Source organism: Labrus mixtus, chromosome 6, assembly GCF_963584025.1.
Source record: "Labrus mixtus chromosome 6, fLabMix1.1, whole genome shotgun sequence".
In the NCBI taxonomy this organism is placed as follows: domain Eukaryota; kingdom Metazoa; phylum Chordata; class Actinopteri; order Labriformes; family Labridae; genus Labrus; species Labrus mixtus.
The window spans coordinates 23,328,980-23,336,479 of NC_083617.1; positions in this window are offsets into that span (position 1 = coordinate 23,328,980).

The following is a 7,500-nucleotide window of genomic DNA, read 5'->3' on the forward strand; positions in this document are numbered from 1 at the left end:
TTATTGCTCTCCTCCCAGTATCAGGTATCACTGCAGCTCTTTCAGAGGTTCACTCCGCGCTTCGGCTCCTGGTGGATTTACGGCTCTGTTGGAGGGTCAACAGGTTTGATGGAGGAGCTGATAGTGCAGACGTGTTTCTGGACTCCCCTCACTTTCTTAGCTGACGAAGCCAAAAGCTGAGATGCCTGATTAAAAAGGGAAATTTGGGGCTGAAATAAAAAACTTGTGGCTGACATTTTCTTGTGTTGAAAAAGTTGTGTAACTTCAAGAGGAGGCATAATGTCCCCCTTCTTTTCGAGGCCAGCTGTGACGCAGGAAGTCAGAGCTCGGCAGTTCGGGACAGAGCCGGTCTGTGTGCCGAGCCAAGAACAGAAAACCCTGTCCCTCTGGCTCTGTCGCTAACAGTCGCTAACAACAGAAAAAGCATAGCTAACAGCGCCACTAAAGGCTCATTCATGCTCTATACACGTAGATACACGTCTGTATAGAAGGCCAAACACTTCAAAATACGTGACTTTTCAGATAAATGCACATCAGATAGGCTACACGTCAGATATATATGGAAGGCCAAAACACGTGACTTTCAACACGTTAACAACACGTTTACATGTTGTTTACATGTTGTTTACATGTTGTCTACGCGTTAACATTTGACGCGTCAACAACACGTAGACAAAGCGTTAAAAGTCACGTGTTTTTGAAGTTTTGGCCACTTGTCCAGTTTGAACGGGTGAGTGTTGTACGTTCCCATTGGTTGCTGAGCACTAGGGTTAAACCGTTTCTGTAAGCCTGCGAGTTGCCGACCACTATCTGGATGTTTGGATCAGGATCCGCTAATTTCTTTGTCCCTGTTTTCATTTCTTCATGTAGCCTATAAAAAAACAACATTCAGATTTATGACTTTAAGTTTTTACTTGATTTGGTAACTACACGTATCGTGGAGAATAATCGCTGTCCGATGAAAACAATGTATCTCCAAAAATAAACCTTAAACTGTCATCAGTCACATTAAGCACCACAGATTAAAATCGATCTTTACAAAGTCATCAGTCTAATATATTTCATGGATATGTACGTGGATTGCTGTGAGGGAAAGTGGACTTACGAACGTCTCCAGTTTATGTCCGACGCGGTTGCAAAAGATCTATCCTACAAACTTAATTTAAATAAAAGTGAGTACTTCCCCATTCATCGGAAAGCTGAAGAATATCCTAAACTGCCATTTAAACTTACAACTGACTCTTTCACATTATATTTGTTTCAAGCCATACCTATATTCATACCACAATCATTTTCTCAGGACTATAACCAGATGATCTCCTCTTTAATTTGGCATGGTAAACCTGCCCGCATAAGAAAATAATTCATGGAAAGACTGAATAAAACTGGGTGGGCTCTGGTTACCAAACCTGTGCTCTTATCATTGGGCTGTACATCTGAATACTGTCTCCCTGTTAAAGGATTGCTCACTGCTCAAATGAACCCGTCTGTTTGAATGAGGTTCACATGTTCCTCCCTATTATCAAGAGGTCTAACTGTATGGATGGAAGGAGGTAACACACGACCGATCAGATGAACCTTAACCCATCTCCTGACAGATTTCTAACCTGAGACACATTCAAGACCTGTGTGAAGAATTCATCTAGAACCAGGAACATCCCTACAGGTGGTCTCTCCTAGCAATGCCTCAGAGTACATCGTCACATGGTCACATGGTCAGATATGTGGTCACATGGTCAGATACAGGGGGCAGTATGCTCAGAAATGGTCTGCCAAGATGCAGAAAGAAGAAGTAACCATGACAAGCACTCGCCTGGTCCCCGATGTGAAACCACCCTGAGTATCTGTTCTGTGGTTACCATGGTAACAAACAGCAGCAGCTGGCTGGAACAGATCAGTGTCAGTTAAGATGTGAAACTAGTTGAATTGTTAGATTAAAATATTGTTTTCTTTCATCATTTGTTCTTTCAGCGGTCGGCGAGAGAGGGAGAGAGAGAGCAAGAGAGAGGGAGAGAGAGAGAGACAGAGAGAGAGAGAGACAGAGAGAGAGAGAGAGAGAGAATGTCCCTCATTCAGACTCCATGCTGGAGATCCTGTGAGGTCCACATCACATCACGACCTACAGCCGTCACTGATAACTTCCTGTCCGGTCGCGAGAACTCTCCGATGCCGCTATCGCTAGGATTATCCCCCCCCACACGCACAAACACACACAGGACAATAAACACAGTCAATTATCTCTCTGTAGTTGTTATTGGTTCCCTTGGTTCGTAGGATTTACACAGGAGCGTGTCTTATGTGTAACCTGTGGCTGCTGGTCATGAAACATTGTTAGGTGAACACGCTACACGATAGCAGACGTGATTTACAGCATCACTGAAGCTGTTCAGTGTTTGAGCTGAAGGTGTGCTGACAGACGGCTGCTGGGAGCCCAGGTGCAGAGTGACATCACTCAGGTAACAGAGCTCACAGTCTCCTCACAGTGAGTTCATGAGCAGATAGAGAGTGTGGATGGGGGCTCTGCATGGGGGATAGGGGCTGTGTTCCTGCACAGTAAACAGACTCTATAAGTCGCTCAGATGGAGAGTGACATGATTTAGATTCTGATGAACACGTATTAATGATATGCAAAGAAAAATATCAGGACGAGGATAAACACTGAACTAAGTCACATAGAAAGAGCCAATAAAAACGGAGCAAAATGAGGCATGAATGCTTTCTTGTGCCGCAAATATTAGATTATGTAAGAAATCCTTTCAGTCGGAGGTGGAATCTGAGGAGCAGCCGAGGCCAAGTCGTGTCGAGCCGTCAGCTCTTTTGGCCGACTCGTCACCACGCAGGACGGAGCGTTTGTGATTGATGAACGCAGCTTGTTCATGAGCGATCTGGAGAGAGCGACTCTGAACACTGCAGCGATTTACTCTACTTACATCACGGCACAAAGAGCCACCCAAAAAACCTCATTTTTCCTCACGGTGGATGTTTTCCTGAGTGCACATGTTGATGTGGTGGGCTGAGACCCAGAGTACGGTCTGTAAGGAAACCTGTGCAGTGTTAAAAACATGGCTGTGTCGAAGCCTCTTGCATGGTTTTAGTTTCAGCTGCTGATTGCCAGAAATTCATCAGAGCTGCAAAATAACTCACATGTAATGTTTTTATAAAGATAAACTCCACTCTGCTGGATCCTATCCAACACATCAGCAACAGGAGCCAGCTGTGAGCGTAACACCTGATTCTACTGACAACTCCAATGAGTGCTTTTCATATTCTCTATTTACCACAGTCCAAATGTTGTCTCACAGCCTGAGAAACTCTGAGGTCAAAACCAAATACACAAGGAAGCGTTTGTGGCTGAAAGCTGTTTGCTCACACTTTGAATGTTGCCTTTAATAATTTCTGCAGAAACGTTGTCATGCAGAGTTTTTCGACCTGGAATCATTAAAAGAGCATTAATCTCTGTCAGAGTGAGAGCGTGAGGGAGAGCCTGCAGACCTTCTGTGGGGGAAGTTTGAATTATCTGCATTGTTTAAAATCCTCTTTCCTCTGGTGTCCTGTCAGACGAGGAGCAGGGTGGGGGGGAGGGCGTGTATGGGTGACTGTAAGTGAAACATTCCTGGAGGGTTCAGGACGAGGTTTTTCTTGACTCATCATCCGTCAGAAAGCGGCTATCTGCTGCTGAAACATTCTCCTGTCCTCACTGAGGGTCCAACAGTCCCAGCATGCATCACTCTGCCAGATCAACATCTGCAGGAATTACCTTCAAACAAACTGAGACAAACGGTATTCAATAATACAGTATTACTTTGTTTACTGAATTATCAGTGTTAGCTGAGTAAACGCCCTGACACACCGAGCAGACAAACGTCGCCTCACGCTGCCTCACATCGCCTCACGCCGCCTCACGTCTGCCATGGTCTCTGGGTTGGTCTACGATGTGCGGACGCCGACTCCACCACGTGTCCCTTTTCATTTTTTTACTTTTATTTTTTTCTTATTTTTGAGTCCATCTTGTGAAATAAACACGCTTCATGATCATAAAGCCGTGCATGTGCTGTATTACGACGTTATGTACGAGAGGTTACCAGTGAGTTCTGCAACAGGGTGAGTGCAGGCCAGCGGGGGAATGGCGGGGGCACAGTACGGGACAACTGGGCCGAGTGTGAGCGCTCTTTACTCCATGTTTACTCAGAAAATTACTCTGAATGTTAGAGACTGACCACAGCTGATCCTCAGTCCTGTGTGTGTGTGTAGTGCAGGATTTCAATCTGTTACGGTGTAGAGTGTTTCCAATGGTTTTCTTGGTGACTGTGGTCCTAGCTGCCTTGAGATCATTACAAAGCTCCTCCCGTGTTCTGGGCTGATCCCTCTTCCTTCTCATGATTATACTTACCCCACGAGGCGAGATCTTGCAGGGTGATTGATGCTTATTTTATATTTCTTCCATTTTCTTATAATTGCACCACCAGTTGTCTCCTTCTCACCAAGATTCCTGCTGATGGCCTGGGAGCCCAGTCCAGCCCTGTGCAGGTCCACAATGTTGGCCCTGATGTCCTTTAAAAGTTCTTTGGTCTGGCCCTGGGTGGTGGAGTGGTTGGAAAGGAAGATATTAATTCTGTTGATAGGTGTTTTTTATTTGATTAACAATCAGTGATTACTACACCATATGAAGAGTCTCAAGTCTACTTATGAAGAGTCTCAAGTCTACACCATATGAAGAGTCTCAAGACTACACCATATGAAGAGTCTCAAGACTACACCATATGAAGAGTCTCAAGTCTACTTATGAAGAGTCTCAAGTCTATACCATATGAAGAGTCTCAAGATTACACCATATGAAGAGTCTCAAGTCTACAACATATGAAGAGTCTCAAGACTACACCATATGAAGAGTCTCAAGACTACACCATATGAAGAGTCTCAAGTCTACACCATATGAAGAGTCTCAAGACTACACCATATGAAGAGTCTCAAGTCTACTTATGAAGAGTCTCAAGTCTACACCATATGAAGAGTCTCAAGACTACACCATATGAAGAGTCTCAAGTCTACACCATATGAAGAGTCTCAAGTCTACTTATGAAGAGTCTCAAGACTACACCATATGAAGAGTCTCAAGTCTACATATGGAAAGTCTCAAGTCTACACCATATGAAGAGTCTCAAGTCTACACCATATGAAGAGTCTCAAGACTACACCATATGAAGAGTCTCAAGTCTACTTATGAAGAGTCTCAAGTCTACACCATATGAAGAGTCTCAAGATTACACCATATGAAGAGTCTCAAGTCTACACCATATGAAGAGTCTCAAGACTACACCATATGAAGAGTCTCAAGTCTACACCATATGAAGAGTCTCAAGACTACACCATATGAAGAGTCTCAAGTCTACTTATGAAGAGTCTCAAGTCTACACCATATGAAGAGTCTCAAGACTACACCATATGAAGAGTCTCAAGTCTACACCATATGAAGAGTCTCAAGTCTACTTATGAAGAGTCTCAAGACTACACCATATGAAGAGTCTCAAGTCTACATATGGAAAGTCTCAAGTCTACACCATATGAAGAGTCTCAAGTCTACATATGAAGAGTCTCAAGACTACACCATATGAAGAGTCTCAAGACTACACCATATGAAGAGTCTCAAGACTACACCATATGAAGAGTCTCAAGTCTACATATGAAAAGTCTCAAGTCTACATATGAAGAGTCTCAAGTCTACTTATGAAGAGTCTCAAGACTACACCATATGAAGAGTCTCAAGTCTACACCATATGAAGAGTCTCAAGTCTACTTATGAAGAGTCTCAAGACTACACCATATGAAGAGTCTCAAGTCTACATATGGAAAGTCTCAAGTCTACACCATATGAAGAGTCTCAAGTCTACACCATATGAAGAGTCTCAAGACTACACCATATGAAGAGTCTCAAGTCTACTTATGAAGAGTCTCAAGTCTACACCATATGAAGAGTCTCAAGATTACACCATATGAAGAGTCTCAAGTCTACAACATATGAAGAGTCTCAAGACTACACCATATGAAGAGTCTCAAGACTACACCATATGAAGAGTCTCAAGTCTACACCATATGAAGAGTCTCAAGACTACACCATATGAAGAGTCTCAAGTCTACTTATGAAGAGTCTCAAGTCTACACCATATGAAGAGTCTCAAGACTACACCATATGAAGAGTCTCAAGTCTACACCATATGAAGAGTCTCAAGTCTACTTATGAAGAGTCTCAAGACTACACCATATGAAGAGTCTCAAGTCTACATATGGAAAGTCTCAAGTCTACACCATATGAAGAGTCTCAAGTCTACACCATATGAAGAGTCTCAAGACTACACCATATGAAGAGTCTCAAGACTACACCATATGAAGAGTCTCAAGACTACACCATATGAAGAGTCTCAAGTCTACTTATGAAGAGTCTCAAGTCTACACCATATGAAGAGTCTCAAGACTACACCATATGAAGAGTCTCAAGTCTACACCATATGAAGAGTCTCAAGTCTACTTATGAAGAGTCTCAAGACTACACCATATGAAGAGTCTCAAGTCTACATATGGAAAGTCTCAAGTCTACACCATATGAAGAGTCTCAAGTCTACATATGAAGAGTCTCAAGACTACACCATATGAAGAGTCTCAAGACTACACCATATGAAGAGTCTCAAGTCTACATATGAAGAGTCTCAAGACTACACCATATGAAGAGTCTCAAGACTACACCATATGAAGAGTCTCAAGACTACACCATATGAAGAGTCTCAAGTCTACATATGAAAAGTCTCAAGTCTACATATGAAGAGTCTCAAGTCTACTTATGAAGAGTCTCAAGACTACACCATATGAAGAGTCTCAAGTCTACATATGAAGAGTCTCAAGTCTACTTATGAAGAGTCTCAAGACTACACCATATGAAGAGTCTCAAGTCTACACCATATGAAGAGTCTCAAGTCTACATATGAAGAGTCTCAAGACTACACCATATGAAGAGTCTCAAGACTACACCATATGAAGAGTCTCAAGTCTACACCATATGAAGAGTCTCAAGTCTACTTATGAAAAGTCTCAAGACTACACCATATGAAGAGTCTCAAGTCTACACCATATGAAGAGTCTCAAGTCTACATATGAAGAGTCTCAAGTCTACACCATATGAAGAGTCTCAAGACTACACCATCTGAAGAGTCTCAAGACTACACCATCTGAAGAGTCTCAAGACTACACCATCTGAAGAGTCTCAAGACTACACCATGTGAAGAGTCTATGGTCTACATCATAGCGGCTCTGAAGATTGGAGCCAGTATGTCATTATATGTGCTGACATATAGTATAGAAGGAAGTTTGGTAAGGCATGGCTGCCATTATATGTAAATTAGACTTACCTATTCTGGGGGCAGTGTTTTTAATGTTAAATCTTTTACAGAGTCAGAGCTATCAGGTGTCCAGGTGTAAACAAGGGGTGGGGGGTTGGGGATGCCACAGTCC